Source organism: Drosophila subpulchrella, unplaced genomic scaffold (assembly GCF_014743375.2).
Source record: "Drosophila subpulchrella strain 33 F10 #4 breed RU33 unplaced genomic scaffold, RU_Dsub_v1.1 Primary Assembly Seq52, whole genome shotgun sequence".
Lineage (NCBI taxonomy): Eukaryota > Metazoa > Arthropoda > Insecta > Diptera > Drosophilidae > Drosophila > Drosophila subpulchrella.
In genome coordinates, this window is record NW_023665689.1 from 681,460 (window position 1) to 705,533 (window position 24,074).

Here is a 24,074-nt window from a genome sequence, read left to right on the forward strand (position 1 = left end):
CGGACATGGCTAGATCGACTCGGCTAGTGATCCTGATCAAGAATATATATACTTTATGGGGTCGGAAACGCTTCCTTTTGCCTGTTACATACTTTTCGACGAATCTAGTATACCCTTTTACTCTACGAGTAACGGGTATAAAAAGACGCACTTCTTTAAAAATAGATATAGACAAGACACAGCACAAAATATTTATATATTTATCTGTACAAATAAAGTATATACCACTATGAACAATATTCATTTGAGTTCTATTGATTTTACGGGTGTTTTATAATTAATTTGCCTTTTTTAAGTTTGGGCTGTTGCACTTGACTGCTGGCAAATTGCAAATACGTAAACACGTTCTCGCTCTTTTCGTTCTATTTTTAGAGAGTCCCGTTAGAATTGCCAAACAAACGGTATTGTGTCGTTAAGTTTGGACAATCAGCTGTGCGAAAAAGTGGGTTTCGTTGGAATAGCTCAAAATCAATTTTTTGATTTATGGCCTATGGAAGCGACCACTGTGCCCTGATCTGAAATCCGCTAGGACTTAGCTAAAACGAGCTAGGGCTGTCATAGTACGCAAGGAAAAAGAATTTTGTTGAGTTGAGATCTGAACATTCTTTATTTAGTTCGTTGTACTTTGGTAAAGCCTAGTACTCAGATCGGCTAAGAGTTTCACTAGTCGAAAAATCTTATTCTTTGTAGTGTGAACGAAGTTTTCAAAGTTCACCCGCCATGCATTTGGCATGGTCTTACTATCAAGCAGCTGGGCTTGTTGTCGAACGGAAAACAAAACAATTGGAACAATTTAAAAAAGAAGAGTCTGCTGGTGCATAAAGAAATTAAAATAAAAATAAATTAAATGTTTTTATTTATGTAAATTAGAAGTTCAAGGCTTCCTTCTCGTCCCACGGATGCTCCGCCATCTTTCCCGCGCCATCTGTAGTCCAACTCCGAGCTGGCCAATAATGGCTGGTGACAGCTCCTCCAGCTGTCCCTTAGCGGGCGACCTTATTTCCTCCTCCCTATAGAAGCCGGCGCATCCTCTATCTCCGCTCCATCACCAGCTGCCAAGTAGCTGGTGAAGGAGGAGTCCTTAATGGAGCTCATCAGAGATCGTGCGATGTCCCATGTTCCTTCCCACTGGGATTCTCTAGTGGATCTCCTCCAGCGCTTCAACTATTCTGCTGATTTGACCCGTTGTGGTACTGCTTCCTGTCGGTCAATTCCTACAATAATGGGCAACAGCTTGGAATAGGCATCCTTTTTCATCTGCACTGACCTTTAGCCGTTTTGGGTGTTTTTCTTCCATATTTAATTTTTAAATTCCCCACCGCTTCTGCACGAACACCGCCAAAGATTAAATTTCTTATTCTTTGGGCCGCGGCTAACGGCGTTCATCGAAAATTCACTCCCGAAATTTGGTATTTTTTCTGGTATTTCCTTAGCTCATCTGAGTACCGCGCTGAAAAACAGACCCGACAAAAACCTTTAGCCGCCTGTTTGCCTCTCGCTCGATTGACCCAAAAAAAAGTTTGCCACGCCCACTTTATCGCCCACAAACCGCCCCCAAACTTCAAAAAATCGTAAATATGAACGTGGATATCTCGGAAACTATCAAAGATAGAGAATCGGGATTTCAGATTTAGATTTCGTAGCTTTGTACGCGGCGCAATTTTGTTACGCGAATATGCCACGCTCACTCTAACGCCCACAAACCGCCCAAGCCTGTGGCGCCCACAATTTTCATGCTAGATACAAAATTTTAACTGAACTGTATTGGTCTCGTCAATACCTATCGATTGACCCAAAAAAAAATTTGCCACGCCCACCCTAACGCCCATAACGCTTAAATCTGTCTACCGCCGGTAGGTGGCGCATTTCAGTCTTGCTTTGCTGCTTGCTTATCTCCATTTCCCTTTGGTCCCTTTAGCTGAGTTACGGGTATCTGATAGTCGAGGCACTCGACTATAGCGTTCTTTCTTGTTTAATGTTATAATTGTGCAAAAAGTTTATGGCAGGGATATTTTTAGACGACCTCGACAACTCTTGCGCATAGATAAGAACCAACAGCGGGTTAAAATTTAATCGGCCCTTTGGCTGAAAAACGCAGACAAGAGAGTGTCGCTGCAGTCAGCTGTGTTATTTGACTCCAAAAGGGAATTTCCCTAAGAAAATTACCCAAGAAGTAGGGGAAATTGTATAATGTTAAAGGGAAATCCGACAACGATTAAGAATATGTATTCTTTATGCGGTGGGAGACGCTTCATTCAAGCTGTTACATACTTTTTCCCGAAAACAATGTACACTTTTTATACTCGTTACTCGTTGAGTAAAAGGGTATACTAGATTCGTCGGAAAGTATGTAACAGGCAGAAGGAAGCGTTTCCGACCCCATAAAGTATATATATTCTTGATCAGGATCACTAGCCGAGTCGATCTAGCCATGTCCATCTGTCCGTCTGTCCGGATGAACGCTGAGATCTCGGAAACCATGAGAGCTAGGCTATTCAGATTTGGCGTGCAGATTCCTGAGCTTCTTACGCAGCGCAAGTTTGTTTCAGTAGAGTGGCACGCCCACTCTAACGCCCACAAACCGCCCAAAACTGTGGCTCCTACAGTTTTGATGCTAGAATACAAATTTTAACTGAAATGTATTGGTCTCGTCAATACCTATCGATTGGTAAAAAAAAGTTTGCCACGCCCACTTTAACGCCCACAAACCGCCCACAAACTTCAAAAAATCGTAAAAATGAACGTAGATATCTCGGAAACTATCAAGGATAGAGAATTGGGATCTCAGATTTCGATTTCGTAGCCTTGTGCGCAGCGCAAGTTTGTTACGCGAATATGCCACGCCCACTCTAACGCCCACAAACCGCCCAAGCCTGTGGCGCCCACAATTTTCATGCTAGATACAAAATTACAAATTAATACAAATTATGCTTGAAGAAACTCTGTTTTGTTCACTAAAACATATAGCCTATAGCGCCAATGAGCGCCACCTATTTCTGCTTCTATAACGCCACCTAGCCTATAGCGCCCCTATCGGCATTATGGCGTATTAGTGAAAATAGTTGCTGAGTTGCTGCATGTGGTGTGCAATCTCGATTGAATTGCAAAATATTGATTAATATTTGGTTACAACTTTTTAATAACTATAACTATACTATAACTAACTATTGATAATAAGAACAAAATCGAATTTAATTTTGTCCCAAATATTAAGAAACGTGGGTGGTGGACGGGTTTTAGTGTTATCGTCGTTTTTGGGCGTTGGAGTGGGCGTGGAATCCTGCTCAAACAAACTTCAGCTTTTGTCAGTTTTCTGAATCAATATATTTTTAAGTATTATCTGATATTTATACCCTTGCAGAGGGTATATTGATTTCAGTCAGAAGTTTGCAACGCAGTGAAGGAGACGTTTCCGACCCCATAAAGTATATATATTCTTGATCAGCATCACTAGATGATTCGATATAGCCATGTCCGTCTGTCCATCCGTTTCTACGCAAACTAGTCTCTCAGTTTTCAAGCTATCGGGCTGATACCTTACCAAAAGTCTTATATCTTTTGCAGGTAGTATATAAGTCGGAACCAGCCGGATCGGACAACTATCACTGTGGACGGCAGTACACGTAGTGGCGAAGCGCGCAAGAGAGCGTGCGAAGACAACTACTATATATAGCCGCAGAATTGAAAATCTGCCATTATGGTCCGATCGTAACGAGTGATACACCAATCGAAAGGTATCGCAAAAACTAAGAAGATTGCATACAAAGACTTCCGAAATATGGATTTGTTTGGGAGAAAAAGCGGTGAAAGTGTAAAAGTAAAAATTTAGAAAATTGAAGCTGCTGGATACGGTGGGGATAAGAGCCCCCGTCTGTTTAGTTAGTTTTATTTTTACTGAGAATACGCGTCGAATGACACCTCATTTGTTGAAATCCGATGTTCCGTTCAAAAGTAATTCAAAAAACAAGATTTTCTTCTTCTTCCCAAAATGAAAATGTTTGTCCCTTTGTTTGTGGGTTTGTATGCATCCCATCATAGTTTTAGGGTTTTGGAAACCCTATGGGTGTATAAAGTAGCTTGAAATAGAAAACGTTTGCTCTACGACGAAAAAAAGCCAGATTTAAAATGCTTATAGTATCTAAACAACTAATGCTACGGAAACGTGCTATATATCTCTGAAAAGATAATTTAAATTGCTAAATATTCTTTATATAGTAAAATTGTCTGAATATAATAGATTTAGAGTTATAGCAAAAAGTTATTTATTAAAACCACTTTTTGACTATTTTCTCTTAATTGGTTCAAACGATTTCTTTTTAAATTTCAAATCATATAGCCCTTGAAATTCCTCAGCTTTTGATTTATAATACTTTTTGCCCTTAAAATTACCGTTTGGAAGATATTAAGCGATAAAAAGTGCAACTCGTATCAGCTCCGTATACGGAATATTTCATACTTATTGGAATAATCAAGAAAAAACCAATTTGATGAAAAATATTCTTATTAGATTTTTTCAAACGGAAAATCTGTTATGGTTTTATGGTCCTTTACTTGCATGAAGCTAATTGAAATAGGAAACTTGATCTATTTGTTCTACCACCTTGGAAAAACCCGCTAGTTCGGCGGGAAATGTAAGAAACGACAGATTTCTCTTGGAATCTGAAACTATACAGCCCTTGAGATTCCAAACTTGTGCTATTAAAATAGGTAATTGAAGCGATAAAACTTGTTGTGCCTAATTTAAGGTGGCGTTCAGCTAAGATTAGCCAAGCCATATGGGGACGAATCCTAGTCATGGTATTGACTCTTGTGCAAAAAAAAATTTCTGATATCAAACAAAAACACCTCTCAACGAGGTAAAAAGTAGTGGCGAACGCGCCTTTAACAAAAATTTCTGATATCAACAATTGTGACGCAAAATGATATTACATTCGATAAAATAAATAAACTATATTAAATTTATGCATTCGGCACGCTACAACAGAAAATTTACGTGTAGGTAAATAAATATTTACTGTTGCGAGCCGAAATCATAAATTTAATAAAGTTTATTTATTTTATCGAATGTAATATCATTTTTCGTCACAATTGTTGATATCAGAAATTTTTGTTAAAGGCGCGTTCGCCACTACTTTTTACCTCGTTAAGAGGTGTTTTTGTTTGATATCTTATAGCTCCAATAGGAATAATCGGAAAAAAATATTTTTTTTAATTATATCTTTGGTGTTGTTTAAGTCCTAAGTTTGGAACTAACAATTTTTAACTAGTTTTGAATTTAATTTTATCAAAATCGGACGACTATATCATATAGCTACCATAGGAACGATCGTAAAATTGGTGGGAAAATAATATGAAACAAATTATAGCTTTGGTGTTTTTATACCCTTGCAGAGGGTATATTGATTTCAGTCAGAAGTTTGCAACGCAGTGAAGGAGACGTTTCCGACATAAAGTATATATATTCTTGATCAGCATGACTAGACGAGTCGATCTAGCCATGTCCGTCAGTCCGTCTGTCCGTCCGTTTCTACGCAAACTTGTCGCTCAGTTTTAAAGCTATCGGGCTGAAACTTTCCCAAAAGTCTTACATCTTTTGCAGGTAGTATATAAGTCGAAACCAGCCGGATCAGACAACTATATCTTATAGCTCCCATAGGAATAATCGGAAAAAAAATTTTTAAAAATTATATCTTTGGTGTTTTTTAGCATATAACCTCCTAAGCTTGGAAATAACATTTTTTAGTTAGTTTTGAATTTCGAATTAAATTTTATCGAAATCGGACGACTATATCATATAGCTGCCATAGGAACGATCGAAAAATTGGTGGAAAAATAGTATGAAACAAATTATAGCTTCGGTGTTTTTTAACATATAACCTCCAACGCTTGGAAATAACATTTTTTAATTAGTTCTGAATTTCGAATTTAATTTTATCAAAATCGGAAGACTATATCATATAGCTGCCATAGGAACGATCGGAAAATTGGTAGGAAAATAATATGAAACAAATTATAGCTTCGGTGTTTTTTAACATATAACCTACTACGCTTGGAAATAACATTTATTAATTAGTTCTGAGCATTGAATTTAATTTTATGAAAATCGGACGACTATATCATATAGCTGCCATAGAAACGATCGGAAAATTGGTAGGAAAATAATATGAAACAAATTATAGCTTTGATGTTTTTTAACATATAACCCCTTACGCTTGGAAATAACATTTTTTAATTAGTTCTGAATTTCGAATTTAATTTTATCAAAATCGGAAGACTATATCATATAGCTGCCATAGGAACGATCGGAAAATTGGTAGGAAAATAATATGAAACAAATTATAGCTTTGATGTTTTTTAACATATAACCTCCTACGCTTGGAAATAACATTTTTTAATTAGTTCTGAATTTCGAATTTAATTTTATCAAAATCGGACGACTATATCATATAGCTGCCATAGGGAAAATAATATGAAACAAATTATAGCTTCGGCGTTTTTTATCATATAACATATTTTAATTAGTTCTGAATTTCGAATTTAATTTTATCAAAATCGAACGACTATATCATATGGCTGCCATAGAAACGATCGGAAAATTGGTAGGAAAATAATATGAAACAAATTATAGCTTTGATGTTTTTTAACATATAACCTCCTACGCTTGGAAATAACATTTTTTGTATTTTGAAATATAATAATTATAACTGCAAGGGTATACAAACTACGGCTTGCCGAAGTTAACTTCCTTTCTTGTTTTCTGATATATTTGAAATTGTGGATAAATTTCATGTGGGATGATATTCTGTTTCTAGTCCCATGTGAAAAATTTGATTTATTTTCTGGTCAAGGACGGTACTGTGTAACTTTTTTCTTTTGCTAATAGCTCCGTTACAAATTGAGTAAATTTTTTTTTTAGTTTGGGGTTACACTTGGCCATCTTTTGTTATTAAATAACACTGTGAAACAGCAAAAAAATTACCTGAATGAATGCTTTGGGATCCTCTTACTTTAAAAAGGTTTCGAAATATAAGTAGTGTCACTTGGCCATGTTCTTAGAAAATACGGCGAAAAATGTCGTTAAACGCAATGAGTGTTTACAGGTAAAAGACACAATGGACGTATTTGATTTTTAAACCTTTAATGATTCATCTTGTTTATAATATACAATGACAGGTTAAATAAGATTATATATTTGTATTACACCATATACAAGTACAATTTGTCAGCGGAGTCACGAAGTATTTATCAAACCATTGAATTGTCTTTTCGAACTGGGAATGGAAATAACTTGGAATCCTCCCCTTTCTGTTCCAGCCTTGCACATCCACAACGTGGAAAGACGAGGCTGGAATATACATTTCCTCCCCTAAATATTTTGTACACACTAAAATATTTAGGGCTATTCCACCGAACGGTGCAGCATAAATCCATATAACAAATATTGAAAAGTAGAAAGGTTATTGATATTGAGTGCACAACTTTTTTTCCTTTAATCTTAAAAAGGCATTGTCCAAGCAATTACAAAGAGCACAAAACCCAATAAAAATGGGGTGCACAATGTGTACTACAAATACACATTAAGAAACTCATCTTTCTCATCCATAAATTGTTGGATTTTGCTACAAATTGTAATTAAATTGTATTTTGACATATAAGTTTAGAAAATGATAAAATTACTTTAAAAATCTTTAGAAATTCCTTATCTAGAGCACAGTTCTGATATGATTGAGAATTTGCATTCCTATCATATCTTAGCGCATGCGCAAAACAAGAATGTTAATATTACAAATTAGAACTGCAATAATTGGTTTGTTATTTTATTAGAAAGGGAAATACTACTTTAGACTGCAGAAAAATCTACTTGGAAAATATTTTTACCTTGAATGCACTTCTTTTCAGCAAAGCAGCAGACAATACCATTGCACCGTTGCAGGGGGTATTCTAATTTCGGCCGTCATGTCCGCGGGTGTCACAAAAATCTCTTCCAACCGTGTTTTCTCCATATCTCGGTTCCAACAATCAAGACTTTAATAAAAAACTGAACAAAAATTGAAGTCCTAAATAACATTTTTATATTTATGTGGGATATTTTTAAAATGAAGCATTTTAAAAAAAATATATTTTGAGCAAAATTTTTAATATAAAGAACATAAGAGATATGTTACATTATTTTTCAGAAGGAGGGAGATGAGATGTGTTATGCACACATATCGAGTGTGCGTGCGGTGTACCCAATGTACTTCATATATATTATTATATTACGTTTTCGGTAAACATAAACGGTAGTAAATTAAAAAGGAACAATATTTTAATGTTTCTGTAGTTGGTTTTAAGTTTTCTACAAATCGAAAAGCTCAGAAATACGACGCTTAAACGGGAACGACCTGCAAGGGTATAGAAACTTCTGGTTGCCGAAGCTAAATTCCATTCTTGTTTCTTTCGCTATGTAGCTAAAGTGGTTTCATACGATCTTTTTCATAACCTTACGGCGTACCTAAAAATAATTGCAATTACATTTTTTTTTAAATTTTGCTTCCTTTAAAAAGTCCCCCAATTTTTTTCTATTCCTCTTTGTACATTGTGACGTCATGGCCTCCACATCTTTGTGTCTCCCTCTGGCCCAAGTCAGACGTAAAGACATAGACGTAGATTCCGAGATCTCAGCGTTCATACGGACAGACGGACATGGCTAGATCGACTCGGCTAGTGATCCTGATCAAGAATATACAAGGGTGGTCAAAAGTATTTTCACAAAAAAAAAGTTAAATATATTCATAATTTGAACTTACATCTTGTTAACTTTGGCATCAATGGAAAGGTAATTTAAATGCCGTTTGAATGATACAATACATTTCTTAACACATTCAGTACTTATTGAAAAGGACGAATTTGTGTGAAAATGTCCTTTTTGAACTTTTTTCCTCGACTTGAAAACTTAAATTTTTTGATGCAAAAAGTGTCTTCAAACAAAAATAATTGTAACTGCAAATAGAATTGTTCAAAAATAATTTTGGTTATATTTTTTATGATTTTTTAAAGGTGACACTGTCGGAAAAAATTTGTATGAAAAAGAGAAAAATATGGCTAAAATGCATGTTTCTAAGCATTTTCAAAAAATCATAAAAAATATAAGCAAAATAATCTTTGAAAAATTCTTTTTGCAGTTACTATTATTTTTGTTTGAAGAAACTTTTTGCATCAAAAAATTTAAGTTTTCAAGTCGAGGAAAAAAGTTCAAAAAGGACATTCGTCCTTTTCAATAAGTACTGAATGTGTTAAGAAATGTATTGTATCATTCAAACGGCATTTAAATTACCTTTCCATTGATGCCAAAGTTAACAATATGTAAGTTCAAATTATGAATATATTTAACTTTTTTTTTGTGAAAATACTTTTGACCACCCTTGTATATACTTTATGGGGTCGGAAACGCTTCCTTCTGCCACACACACTCTCCGACGAATCTAGTATACCCTTTTACTCTACGAGTAACGTATATAAAAACGGTAAGCATCATAGGTGAAAACAAGGGAGAACGATATAGTCGAGTACCTGGACTATCAGATACCCGTTACTCAGTTAAAGGGACCAAAATGGAGATATGGAAGCAGTTAAGCGAGATTGAAATGCGCCACCTACTCGCGATCCCAATATATGGGTATGTGGGCGGTAGACAGACTTAGGCCTTATGGGCGTTAAAGTGGGCGTGGCAAACTTTGGGGTCAGTCGATAGGTATTGACGAGACTAATACATATCAGTTAAAATTTTTCTTCTAGCATTAAAACTGTAGGAGCCAAAGATTTGGGCGGCTTGTGGGCGTTAGAGTGGGCGTGGCATATTCGCGTTACAAACTTGCGCTGCGTACAAGGCTACGAAATTTAAATCTGAAATCACAATTTTTTCCTTTCTGAGTTTCCGAGATATCCGCGTTCATAATTACGAGTTTTTGAAGTTTGTGGGCGTTAAAGTGGGCGTGGCAAAGTTTTTTTTGGGTCAATCGAAAGGAATTTATGAGTACAATACATTTCAGTTAAAATTTGTATTCTAGCAGTTTTTGGCGTTTTGTGAGCGTTAGAGTGGGCGTGGCACCCTGCTGAAACAAACTTGCGCTGCGCAAGAAGCTCAGGAATCTGCATGCCAAATCCCAATAGCCTAGCACTTATAGTTTCCGAGGTCTCAGCGTTCATATGGACAGACGGACAGACGGACATGGCTAGATCGGCTCGGCTAGTGATTCTGATCAAGAATATACAAGTATATACTTTATGGGGTCGGAAACGCTTCCTCCTGCCTGTTACATACTTTCCAATGAATCTAGTATACCCTATTACTCTACGAGTAAGGGGTATAAATATGAACGATACTGCGTTAACAATAGAACAGAAGGTAAGGTAGCCCTTTTTATACCCTTTTTATTCAAAAGAAACAAACCAGATATTTGTCAAATATAAATTTCTAAGAATTCATTTTCGTTACTCCCCCTGAATAAATCATTGAAACAAAACGTTTAAATTTATAAACACAGAAGTTTTCAAAATTTTCAAGCCACAGGGGTTCTGAAGTCGGCTCAGGGTGGCATGTCAGAAGGCAAGAACACTCTGCCGCTGTCGACATTAGAAGATAAGTCGGCGCAGCGTAGAAGACTGCCGACGAAAACGGTCGGTTCTTTGTCTTATAATCTACCTGCACCACTACCTACCTTTTTATGGCGCAGCGACATGTTTATGCCCTAACATTTTAGGAGCATTATTGTATTTAAATCAAACAATTAATATTGTTTTTAAAAAGGCAATTAGTTGATCATAGTAAAATTAAGTAATTTGAATGTACTTATAATGATATTTGTATGTAATGTAATTTTTAAGATTAGTCATAAGAACTTAATCCATTAATATTTATATAAAACTAAGATTTCCTTCCTCTTATTAATACCCATCTATGTACCAACTATTTTTGAAATCGGACCAGTCATTAAAAGTAATATCCAAGTAATAATTAAACATTTGGAATTCAATCGAGAATGCACACCACAGTCAGCAAATAAACTGTTTTCACCAATACCCCACCAAGCCGCTAGGAGCGCTATAGGCTACTTGGCGCTGTAGGCCAAGTGGCGCTATAGAAGAAGAAGATAGGTGGCGCTATAGGCTTGGTGTGTTAGTGAAAAAAGCAGAGTTGCTTTAAGCATATCTCCATCCCGCTCGCTTTAAAAATAACCTAGAAAATTATGGTTTCGTTAGCCGAAAGTGGCATGCCCAAATGTTTAGTGCCAAAAAGGGTTATATATAGTTCTAAAAGGTAAATATACAGTTATACAAGTAAGACAAATTTTTGAAATGTATGCCCTAATATTTTTTCAGCAGCATTGGCCAAAAATTCTGAGGACCCGGACAGATGTTTGAAAAAGGCGATGTCCAATGACAAAAGTAAGCTAACAAAACAAATACAAGGCTTACTAACAATAATTGTACGTTAATAGATTAAAATTAATATTTTCCTTATTTATTTTCTTATTTATTTACTTATTTTTCTTAATCCATAGCATGAACCAACTCCAGAAAATGAAGTGAACCCTTTTTTGATTCCATTTTTTTCCAGGCCAAGCACGTGGTCGCCCTTAAGAATTATGCACACAGCAAATAATAAGGGCGCGAGGGGCTCAAGGATTAAAATAAAATTAAGTACAGTTATCAGTACTTCACATATTATTGGCTTGTTGCCCAGAACTTTCGTACATACTAAGCCATTGGATTTGAAGTTTCTATTATTTTTTCCAAATTTGATGGACTTTGAGTTCTCCTTCTTGACAGTGAAAATTGAAACATTCAGAACGAAAACGTTAACAATGATGACGGCGAACTTTTGAAAATGGAAGGCGCCAAAGTAATAGGTATGAACGATAAATGCTGTTTATACCCGTTACTCGGAGAGTAAAAGGGTATACTAGATTCGTCGGAAAGTATGTAACAGGCAGAAGAAGGCGTTTCCGACCCCATAAAGTATATATATTCTTGATCAGGATCACTAGCCGAGTCGATCTAGCCATGTCCGTCTGTCCGTCTGTCCGTATGAACGCTGAGATCTCGGAAACTACAACAGCTACAATACTGGGATTAGGCATGCAGATTCCTGAGATTCCTGCGCAGCGCAATATTTTTCAGCACAGTGCCACGCCCACAAACCGCCCAAAACTGTGGCTCCTACAATTTAAATGCTGGAATGAAAATTTAAACTGAAATGTATTGTTCTTATCAATATCTATCGATTGACCCAAAAAAAAGTTTGCCACGCCCACTTCAACGCCCACAAACCGCCCACAAACTTCAAAAAATCGTAAATATGAACGTGGATATCTCGGAAACTATCAAAGATAGAGAATTGAATTCTCATATTTAGATTCCGTAGCCTTGTACGCTTGCGCTGCGCTACGCGAATATGCCACTCCCACTCTAACGCCCACAAACCGCCCAAACCTGTGGCGCCCACAATTTTCATGCTAGTTAAAAAATTTTAACTGAAATGTATTGGTCTCGTCAATACCTATCGATTGATCCAACAAAAAATTTGCTACGCCCACTCAAGGCCCAAAACGCTTAAGTCTGTCTACCGCCGGTAGGTGGCGCATTTCAGTCTCCCTTCGCTGCTTGCACATCTCAATTTCCCTTTTGTCTCTTTAGCTGAGTAACGGGTATTTGGTAGTCGAGTTACTCGACTATAGCGTTCTTCCTCGTTTAATTTGTAATAATTTATTGTTTTTAATTTTACAGTCGATAATACGCAAACCGCCGCTGGCAAGCTGAGGTGGACTATGCAGATGGAGCTTCTGCTGATCGATAATTGGCAGGAGAACATCGAGCAGTTGCGGGGAGCTCGGAAAAATGTCCACGTGTACATGGCCCAGTTCTTAATGGAAGCTGGTAGTGATGTGTCCTACAAAGGAGTTCCGGACAAAAATTGAAAACCTGGCCAAAAAGTATAGGTAACTTATATGCGTGCAACAATATATTGGCAATCCATTCCACAATATTATTCTTCAGGCAGAAAACAAATAAAATGCGGACAAGCGGTGGGGCTTCATCCGTGTGGCGAGTAGTACGAGTTGCTCCACTCTTACTACTCCACTCTTACTAATAAAATGTATTTCTTGCATATACTAGGGAATACTTCGTGGAGGTCTTAGATGTGGACCCCGATGACATGGAAGCCTCCATCTGCAGTGGAAGTCAACGCTCAGCAGCACTGCGCCCCCTGCAAAGCAAGGAAAGGTGGACCACAAGGCCGAGCTTTTGGAGATAGCTCAAGAAAGGCTAGAGGAGCAGCGAGCGCAAACCGAGATCATGTCAAGGACGGCAGAAAGCCAAACTCAAATCCAATCTGATTTGTTTAAACTGTTGAGGAAATCAAAAAATTTGAACAATTTAGAATAAATAGGTTAATTTATAAATAAAATGAAATATGAAATTATAAAGAGTTAAAGTCAGAGTCCTCAATAAGCATCAGCGGCACTTGTACTCAAAACATGTCCCTTGTTTTTTCCTGGAGGAACGGCCATTTTCCTTGCCAGGCTGGCCCTGTGAAAAAAAAGAGGGTAAGTAAGTGGGTATGTAAGTCTGCTGACGGTATAATTTTGACGTGACAACCATCTAAAATGTTTGTATTGCTATAAAGCAGCGGTCGGCAGCGGCCTATTAAGTGAGCATAGAGAATTGTTCTGCCCATCCGCTGCTCGCTCACGTATAACGTAGATGTTCGTATGACTTCGGCATGGGTCTTTGGGTCTTTTTTTCTCAGCTTCGGCGCGCTTTTTTGCTGCTGCGGCGGAGATTCTCAGTGCAAAACAGAAAAACGTCAGGCTTCAGCGCGCTGCGCGCCGACTTCGTGTTTTTTACACTCACACTAATGCAAGGCAAACTTGTGATGGTACCCTGCAAGCAAAAGGGCGATATTTCTATCGCCTGTCGTCCAGAAGTCACTTCTTAGTAACTTCTGCGCGATAGAAACGCGATAGAACACATTTTACAAAAACAAAATATACATGTATCGCGAAGAAGTAACTTCTAAGTCACTTCTGGACGATAGAAAGGCGATAGTACACATTTTACAAAAACAAAAAGGGTCGGGATCGCGAAGAAGTAACTTCTGAGACACTTCTGCGCGATAGAAAGGCGATAGTACAGATTTTACAAAAACATAATATACATGTGTCGCGATGAAGTAACTTTTGAGTCACTTCTGGACGATAGAAAGACGATAGTACACATTTTACAAAAACAAAAAGGGTCGGGATCGCGAAGAAGTAACTTCTGAGACACTTCTGGACGATAGAAAGACGATAGTAGGGAGTAAAACACGCGATAAAAAGAGGTCCCGGTAATTTTCCGTTACCCCTTTTTTTCTGAAAATTTTTTGGGTCTTCCTTTTGACCCACGCCGTTATTTTTCGCCCGAGCGTCATTTCGTTGCGTGACTTGTCTGCGAACAGTGCGGTTTTGTATCAAATTTGTGCGTTTTAAAAATATAGCTTTGTTTCTTTCTAAATGTTTTTAATTGCTTAACATATTTAAATGTCCCCCCTGCTTATCGTGAGCTGTACGATTATTTAAACCTTTTTACGGACAAGCTAGATGTGGACATTACTCAACGTGTAACTGCGGAGAAACCCAGGCATCCAACGATTCTCAACATATTTCGTTGTAAAAGGTAATGTATTCTACTTTATTTTTACTTTGACTGAACAAAAACCAATTTTTGTTTCTGTTTCTTTTAGAAATGGTTATTAATAAATTTCTTATGTCGACGGAGCTGGACCTAAATAACAGTCTTCAGCAATATTTCCTACATGCCAGGCACCGTGTATACAAGCGGACAAAGCACGTAATCAAAAAATAAATGAAAAATATTAAAAATAAAAAAAAATATGTTTTTCGTCAAGATTTTCCAATTGGGAAAGACTCTTCTAGGTATCTTCTACAAGCATATGTAAAGTCACTCTTGAGTGACTTCCATAAGTGACTACGGCGACACTTCAAGAAGTTACTTCGGCGATATCGCATTTGGATCGCGGAAGTGACTCCCGTCGGGAAGAAATGTGCCACTTCGGCGACACTTCTCGGAGTCACTTCGGCGTCACTTCCAGAAGTGACTTCGGCGATATCGCATTCGGATCGCGAAAGTGACTCCCTTCGGGAAGAAATGTGCCACTTCGGCGACACTTCTAGAAGTCACTTCGGCGACACTTCCAGAAGTAACGCAGAAGTGACTTCGAGAAGTGTCGCCGAAGTGGCACATTTCTTCCCGACGGGAGTCACTTCCGCGATCCGAATGCGATATCGCGGACGATCGTTTTCATCTTCTAGAAGTCACTTAATAGTGCCTTCCGCGATAGAAAATGCTTGCAGGGTACGTGTGTGCTGACCGCTGCTATAAAGCCTAGTACTCAGATCGGCTAGAAGTTTCACTAGTAGAAGAGTCTTATTCTTTGTAGTGTGGCCGAAGTTTTCAAAGTTCACCCGCAATGCATGTAGTATGGTCCTACTGTCAAGAAGCTGACTGACAGGAAGCAATACCACAACGGGGCAAATCCGCTGAATAGTTGAAGCGCTGGAGGAGATCCGCTAGAGTATCCCAGTGGGAAGGAACATGGGACATCGCTCGATCTCCGACGAGCTCTCCATTGAGGACTCCACCTCCACCAGCTACTTGACAGCTAAAGCGGAGATGGAAGACGCTCTGGTTTCTATAAAAATAAAATTAAAATAAGGTCGCCCGTTAAGGGACAGCTGGAGGAGCCATCACCAGCCATTATTGGCCAGCTAGGAGCTGGACTACAGATGGCGCGGGAAAGATGGCGAAGCATCCGTGGGACGAGAAGGAAGACTTAAACTTTTAATTTACATAAATAAAAACATTCGTTGGAAATTTCATTAATTTTTATTTTAGTTTCTTTGTGCACCAGCGGGCTCTTCTTTTTTAAATTGCTCCAATTGATTTGTTTTCCGTTTGACAACAAGCCCAGCTGCTTGACAGTAAGACCATGCCACATGCATTGCGAGTGAACTTTGAAAACTTCGGTCACACTACAAAGAATAAGATTTTTCGACTAGTTAACGAAAACCGCGAGCTAACCATAGGAGTAAGCGAGAGGCAAATAGGCGGCTAAAGCTTTTCGTCGGTTCTCTTTTTCAGCGCGTTACTCAGATGAGCTAAGGAAATACCAGATTTCGGGAGTGAATTTTCGATGAACGCCGTTAGCCGCGGCCCAAAGAATAAGAAATTTACTCTTTGGCGGTGTTCGCGCAGAAGCGGTTGGGAATTTAAAAATTTTAAATGGAAGAAAAAACCCCAAAAACGGTTAAAGGAGGTCAGTGCAGATGAAAAAGAACGCCTTATCCAAGCTGTTGCCCATTATTGTGGGACTTGACCGACAGGAAACAATACCACAACAGGGGCAAATCCGCAGAATAGTTGAAGTGCTGAAGGAGATCCTCTAGAGAATCCGGGAGGGAATGAACAAGCCGAGTGGGACTTTGCTCTCTACATGGACATCCTGCCAAGCGTGTCCTCGCAAATAGAGTAAGATATGACCAAAAGAATTTGGTCGCGCTGTACTAATAGAAGTATCTTTTTAGCAGAACCACCAGTAAAATGATCGACGACATCTCCATTAGGACTCCGTACACCACCACCACCAGCTACTTGGCAGCTTAATCGGAGCTGGAGGACCCGCTGGCTTCTATAGGGAGGGCGAAAATAGGCCGCCCACTAAGGAACAGTTGGAGAAGCCATGGCCAGCCACTGCCGGGATGCTGGGCGACTTCCTGCAGCATCAGCGGATCAACCCCGTTCCCAATCCGGCTCCCACTTCCTCAAGGTCCAATATGCCCATTGGGACTCGGAGCTGGATTGCGGTGGCGCGGGAAAGATGGCGAAGCATTCGTGGGACGTTAAGGAAGCTTTAAAATACTTATTTACATAAATAAAAACATTCTTTGAACATTCCATTTATTATACCCGTTACTAGAGTAAAAGGGTATACTAGATTCGTCGAAAAGTATGTAACAGGCAGAAGGAAGCGTTTCCGACCCCATAAAGTATATATATTCTTGATCAGGATCACTAGCCGAGTCGATCTAGCCATGTCCGTCTGTCCGTCTGTCCGTCTGTCCGTCTGTCCGGATGAACGCTGAGATCTTGGAAACTATGAGAGCTAGGCTATTGAGATTTGGCTTGGAGATTCCTGAGCTTCTTACGCAGCACAAGTTTGTTTCAGTAGACTGCCACGCCCACTTTTACGCCCACAAAGCGCCCAAAACTGTGGCTCCTACAGTTTTGATGCTAGAATAAAAATTTTAACTGAAATGTATTGTTCTCATCAATACCTATCGATTGACCTAAAAAAAAGTTTGCCACGCCCACTTTATCGCCCACAAACCGGCCCCAAACTTCAAAAAATCGTAAATATGAACGTGGATATCTCGGAAACTATCAAAGATAGAGAATCAAGATCTCAGATTTAGATTCCGTACCTTTGTACGCAGCGCAATTTTGTCACGCGAATATGCCACGCCCACTCTAACGCCCACAAACCGCCCAAGGCTGTGGCGCCCACAATTTTCATGCTAGATACAAAATTTTAACTGAACTGTATTGGTCTCGTCAATACCTATAGATTGACCCAAAAAAAATTTGCCACGCCCACCCTAACGCCCATAACGCTTAAATCTGTCTACCGCCGGTAGGTGGCGCATTTCAATCTGGCTTTGCTGCTTGCTTATCTCCATTTTCCTTTGGTCCCTTTAGCTGAGTCTGATAGTCGAGGCACTCGACTATGGCATTCTTTCTTGTTTTTATTTTACTTTCTTTGTGCACCAGCGGGCTCTTCTTTTTTAAATTGCTCCAATTGATTTGTTTTCCGTTTTGCAACAAACCCAGCTGCTTGTCAGGAAGACCATGCCACATGCAAGGCGGGTGAACTTTGAAAACTTCCGTCACACTAGAAAGAATAAGATTTTTTGACTAATGAAACTCTTAGCCGATCTGAGTACTAGGCTTAAGCAAAGAACTTACAAAACTTACTCGAGCATTCTCCCTTGTTATACCCGTTACTGGTAGAGTAAAAGGGTATACTAGATTCGTCGGAAAGTATGTAACATGCGTAGTAACAAGGAAGCGTTTTCGACCCCATAAAGTATATATATTCTTGATCAGGATCTCTAGCCGAGTCGATCTAGCCATGTCCATCTGTCCGTCTGTCCGTATGAACGCTGAGATCTCGGAAACTATAAGAGCCAGGCTATTGGGATTCGGCATGCAAATTCCTGAGCTTCTTGCGCAGCGCAAGTTTGTTTCAGCAAGGTGCCACGCCCACTCTTACGCCCACTCTTACGCCCACAAGCCGCCCAAAACTGTGGCTCCTACAGCGTTGATGCTAGAATAAAAATTTTAACAGAAATGTATTGTTCTCATCATTGTCTATCAATTGATCCAAACAAAAAGTATGCCACGCCCACTGTAACGCCCACAAACCGCCCACAAACTTCAAAAAATCGTAATTATGAACGCGGATATCTCGGAAACTATAAAAGGTAGAGAATTGGGACTTCAGATTTAGATTCCGTTGCCTTGTACGCAGCGCCCACAAGCCGCCCAAATCAGTCTACCTCCCACATAACCATATATTGGGTTCGCGGGTAGGTGGCGAATATCAATCTCGCTTTATTGCTTGCATATCTCGATTTCCCTTTGGTCCATAAAGTATATATTTTCTTGATCAGGATCACTAGCCTAGTCGATATAGCCATGTCCGCAATTTCCATGCTAGATAAAATATTTTAACTGAAATGTATTAGCCTCGTCAATACCTATCGATTGATTAAAAAAAAAGATTGCCACGCCCACTCTAACGCCCATTAACCGCCCAAATCTGTGTCGCCCACAATTTCCATGCTAGATAAAATATTTTAACTGAAATGTTTTAGTCTCATCAATACCTATCTATTGATCCAAAAAAAAAGTTTGCCACGTCCACTCTAACGCCCATAAGGCCTGAATCTGTCTACCGCCCACATAACCATATATTGGGTTCGCGGGTAGGTGGCGCATATCAATCTCGCTTTACTGCTTGCATATCTCGATTTCCCTTTGGTCCATTTATCTGAGTAACGGGTATCTGATAGTCGAGGTACTCGAGCGTTCTCCCTTGTTATACCCGTTAATCGTAGAGTAAAAGGGTATACTAGATTCTTCGGAAAGTATGTAACATGCGGAAGGAAGCGTTTCCGACCCCATAAAGTGTATATATTCTTGATCAGGATCACTAGCCGAGTCGTTATAGACATGTCCGTCTGTCCGTCTGTCCGTATGAACGCTGAGATCTCGGAAACTATGAGAGCTAGGCTATTGGGATTTGGCATGCAGATTCCTGAGCCTCTTGCGCAGCGCAAGTTTGTTTCAGCTGGGTGCCACGCCCACTCTTACGCCCACAAGCCTCCCAAAACTGTGGCTCCTACAGTGCTGATGCTAGAATACAAATTTTAACAGAAATGTATTGTTCTCATCAGTGTATATCGATTGATCCAAACAAAAAGTTTGCCACGCCCACTGTAACGCCTACAAACAGCCCACAAACTTAAAAAAATCGTAATTATGAACGCGGATATCTCGGAAACTATAAAAGGTAGAGAATTTGGACTTCACAAGCCGCCCAAATCTGTGGCTCCTACAGTTTTGATGCTAGAAAAAAAATTTTAACAGAAATGTATTGTTATCATCAGTGTCTATCGATTGATTCAAACAAAAAGTTTGCCACGCCCACTGTAACGCCAACAAACAGCCCACAAACTTCAAAAAATCGTAATTATGAACGCGGATATCTCGGAAACTATAAAAGGTAGAGAATTGCGACTTCAGATTTACAAATTTTAACAGAAATATATTGTTCTCATCAGTGTCTATCGATTGATCCACACAAAAAGGTTGCCACGCCCACTGTAACGCACACAAACGCCCAGTGTGCTTTACAGAAATGTATCGTTCTCATCAGTGTCTATCGATTGATCCAAACAAAAAGTTTGCCACGCCCACTGTAACGCCCACAAACCGCCCACAATCTTCAAAAAATCATATTTATAAGCGCGGATATCTCGGAAACTATAAAAGGTAGAGAATTTGGACTTCAGATATAGATTCCGTAGCCTTGTACGCAGAGCATGTTTGTTACGCGAATATGCCACGCCCACTTTAACGCCCACAAGAATAAAAATTTTAACAGAAATGTATTGTTCTCATCATTGTCTATCGATTGATCCAAACAAAAAGTTTGCCACGCCCACTGTAACGCCCACAAACAGCCCACAAACTTCAAAAAATCGTAATTATGAACGCGGATATCTCGGAAACTATAAAAGGTCGAGAATTGGGACTTCAGATTTAGATTCCGTTGCCTTGTACGCAGCGCCCACAAGCCGCCCAAATCAGTCTACCTCCCACATAACCATATATTGGGTTCGCGGGTAGGTGGCGAATATCAATCTCGCTTTATTGCTTGCATATCTCGATTTCCCTTTGGTCCATAAAGTATATATTTTCTTGATCAGGATCACTAGCCTAGTCGATATAGCCATGTCCGCAATTTCCATGCTAGATAAAATATTTTAACTGAAATGTATTAGCCTCGTCAATACCTATCGATTGATTAAAAAAAAAGATTGCCACGCCCACTCTAACGCCCATTAACCGCCCAAATCTGTGTCGCCCACAATTTCCATGCTAGATAAAATATTTTAACTGAAATGTTTTAGTCTCATCAATACCTATCTATTGATCCAAAAAAAAAGTTTGCCACGTCCACTCTAACGCCCATAAGGCCTGAATCTGTCTACCGCCCACATAACCATATATTGGGTTCGCGGGTAGGTGGCGCATATCAATCTCGCTTTACTGCTTGCATATCTCGATTTCCCTTTGGTCCATTTAACTGAGTAACGGGTATCTGATAGTCGAGGTACTCGAGCGTTCTCCCTTGTTATACCCGTTAATCGTAGAGTAAAAGGGTATACTAGATTCGTCGGAAAGTATGTAACATGCGGAAGGAAGCGTTTCCGACCCCATAAAGTATATATATTCTTGATCAGGATCACTAGCCGAGTCGTTATAGCCATGTCCGTCTGTCCGTCTGTCCGTATGAACGCTGAGATCTCGGAAACTATGAGAGCTAGGCTATTGGGATTTGGCATGCAGATTCCTGAGCCTCTTGCGCAGCGCACGTTTGTTTCAGCTGGGTGCCACGCCCACTCTTACGCCCACAAGCCTCCCAAAACTGTGGCTCCTACAGTGCTGATGCTAGAATACAAATTTTAGCAGAAATGTATTGTTCTCATCAGTGTATATCGATTGATCCAAACAAAAAGTTTGCCACGCCCACTGTAACGCCTACAAACAGCCCACAAACTTCAAAAAATCGTAATTATGAACGCGGATATCTCGGAAACTATAAAAGGTAGAGAATTTGGACTTCACAAGCCGCCCAAATCTGTGGCTCCTACAGTTTTGATGCTAGAATAAAAATTTTAACAGAAATGTATTGTTATCATCAGTGTCTATCGATTGATCCAAACAAAAAGTTTGCCACGCCCACTGTAATGCCAACAAACAGCCCACAAACTTCAAAAAATCGTAATTATGAACGCGGATATCTCGGAAACTATAAAAGGTAGAGAATTGCGACTTCAGATTTACAAATTTTAACAGAAATATATTGTTCTCATCAGTGTCTATCGATTGATCCACACAAAAAGGTTGCCACGCCCACTGTAACGCACACAAACGCCCAGTGTGTTTTACAGAAATGTATCGTTCTCATCAGTGTCTATCGATTGATCCAAACAAAAAGTTTGCCACGCCCACTGTAACGCACACAAACGCCCAGTGTGTTTAACAGAAATGTATCGTTCTCATTAGTGTCTATCGATTGATCCAAACAAAAAGTTTGCCACGCCCACTGAAAAGCCCACAAACCGCCCACAAACTTCTAAAAATCATATTTATAAGCGCGGATATCTCGGAAACTATAAAAGGTAGAGAATTTGGACTTCAGATTTAGATTCCGTAGCCTTGTACGCAGCGCATGTTTGTTACGCGAATATGCCACGCCCACTTTAACGCCCACAAGCCGCGAAAATCTGTGGCGCCCACAATTTTCATGCTAGATAAAAAGTTTTAACTGAAATGTATTAGCCTCGTCAATACCTATCGATTGATCCAAAAAAAAGATTGCCACGCCCACTCTAACGCCCATGAGCCGCCCAAGTCTGTGGCGCCCACAATTTCTATGCTAGATAAAATAATTTAACTGAAATGTTTTAGTCTCATCAATACCTATCGATTGATCCAAAAAAAAAGTTTGCCACTTCCACTCTAACGCCCATAAGGCCTAAATCTGTCATCCGCCCACATAACCATATATTGGGTTCGCGGGTAGGTGGCGCATATCAATCTCGATTTCCCTTTGGTCCATTTAACTGAGTAACGGGTATCTGATAGTCGAGGTACCCGAGCATTCTCCCTTGTTATACCCGTTACTGGGAGAGTAAAAGGGTATACTAGATTCGTCGGAAAGTATGTAACAGACAGAAGGAAGCGTTTCCGACCCCATAAAGTATATATATTCGTGATCAGAATCACTAGCCGAGTCGATCTAGCCATGTCCTTCTGTCAGTCTGTCCGTATAAACGCTGAGATCTCGGAAACTATAAGAACTAGGCTATTGGGATTTGGCATGCAGATTCCTGAGCTTCTTGCGCAGCGCAAGTTGGTTTCAGCAGGTTGCCACGCCCACTCTTACGCCCACAAGCCGCCCAAAACTATGGCTCCTACAGTGCTGATAGGTTAGGTTAGGTTAGGGCGGCTGTCGGACTATAGTCCGACGCACTTAGACCTCAATTGGTCCATTGTGATACCGCATGATCTCGTTTTTTTTCTTCTCTAGGGTCCCGTTTTTAGTAGTTTCATCCTGTGTTAAGCTGATCAGCATGTCTTCCACCCGGAAGATTTAATAAAGGCACTTATGTTTTTGAGATTAATCTCCGATATTTCGGTAAGATCGTCGATGAAGGGGTTTCTTAAGTGTTTCAGTATGAGTCTGCATAGGGCTGGGCAGAAGCAGAGAAGGTGTTCTACCGTTTCCACTTCTTCCTCATCCCTACAGCTTCTGCAGAAATCATTTTGAGGGGCTTTTAGCCTGCCGGCATGTGCGCCAACAAGCCAGTGGCCTGTAAGAGCTCGGTTCAACTTGCCACACTCTGTGCGGCTGAGTTTGAGTAACTCCGAGGTTTTTTTGTTGTTTATCACAGGCCATGTCTGGTGAGAGATGCGACACTGTGGTGCGTTTTGCCAATGGGTGTTGGCTAGTGTGTTGAAGTAGTTTTTTATATTTAGCTTGCAAGTAGCCATGGGCATTCCGACATTCTCCTCTCCTGGGAGGAGAGGCTTGGTGGTGCCCTGCGTGGCTAATTTGCCCGCTATGCAGCTGCCTACGATGTCCCGGTGACCCGGAACCCATATTAGGCTGATGGTAAACTGATTTGCCATCTCGTGGAGAGATCTGCGACAGTCTGCTATTGTACGAGAGTTGGTGTTTGTCGAGTAGATCGACTTTATAGCCGCTTGGATGTCACTATATATGTTTAGGTGTCCTCTTTGGAGGCTAAGGTTCCTTAAACAGGTTAGTGCTTCTTTTATAGCGTGGACCTCCGCCTGAAAGACGCTGCAGTGGTCCAGGAGCCTGAATGACATCCTGATATCTAATTGTTCGGAGTATACACCTCCACCAACGTGTCCTTCTAATTTGGAGCCATCTGTACAGAAACAGATTGCGTCCGTCGTGTACGGTCGGCCCTGCTCCCATTCCTCTCTATCAGGAATCAGGGCCTCAAAGGGTGTATAGTCACACATTCAATAAATTTGCATAGATCCGTGATCTTCGGAATCGATTTATCATGCTGGAGCATTTTAGCATGGCCATAAAATTGGGCTTTCCACTGCCCAGTGTCCCCCAGTCGAATAGCTGCCGATTTGGC

General features: G+C 39.9%; 1 protein-coding gene and 1 long non-coding RNA gene across 5 annotated transcripts in view; one reads left to right on the forward strand and one right to left on the reverse strand.

Annotated features, from left to right (window-relative positions):
* The window catches only part of LOC119562486 (acetylcholine receptor subunit alpha-like), a 670,242-nt gene extending 662,861 nt beyond the window's left edge, over window positions 1-7,381 (reverse strand). Inside the window, exon 1 of one of the 2 annotated variants that reach the window (XM_037875691.1) lies at window positions 6,980-7,380. The gene's annotated coding sequence lies outside the window, so the exon portion shown is untranslated. Of the gene's footprint in view, window positions 1-6,979 lie in introns of both variants that reach the window. The other variant, XM_037875690.1, reaches the window with a different exon arrangement.
* Window positions 7,382-10,813: 3,432 nt separating this feature from the next.
* On the forward strand, window positions 10,814-13,451 carry LOC119562487. 3 transcript variants are annotated; one of them, XR_005221863.1, is made up of 6 exons: window positions 10,814-11,299; window positions 11,365-11,468; window positions 11,600-11,891; window positions 12,769-12,980; window positions 13,039-13,093; window positions 13,159-13,451. It is a non-coding gene; the product is annotated as an uncharacterized LOC119562487 (long non-coding RNA). The 3 variants fall into 3 exon arrangements; XR_005221861.1 differs by having other exon boundaries at window positions 10,817-11,299; window positions 11,365-11,427; window positions 13,159-13,448; XR_005221862.1 differs by having other exon boundaries at window positions 10,818-11,468; window positions 13,159-13,448.
* Window positions 13,452-24,074: the final 10,623 nt, after the last annotated feature.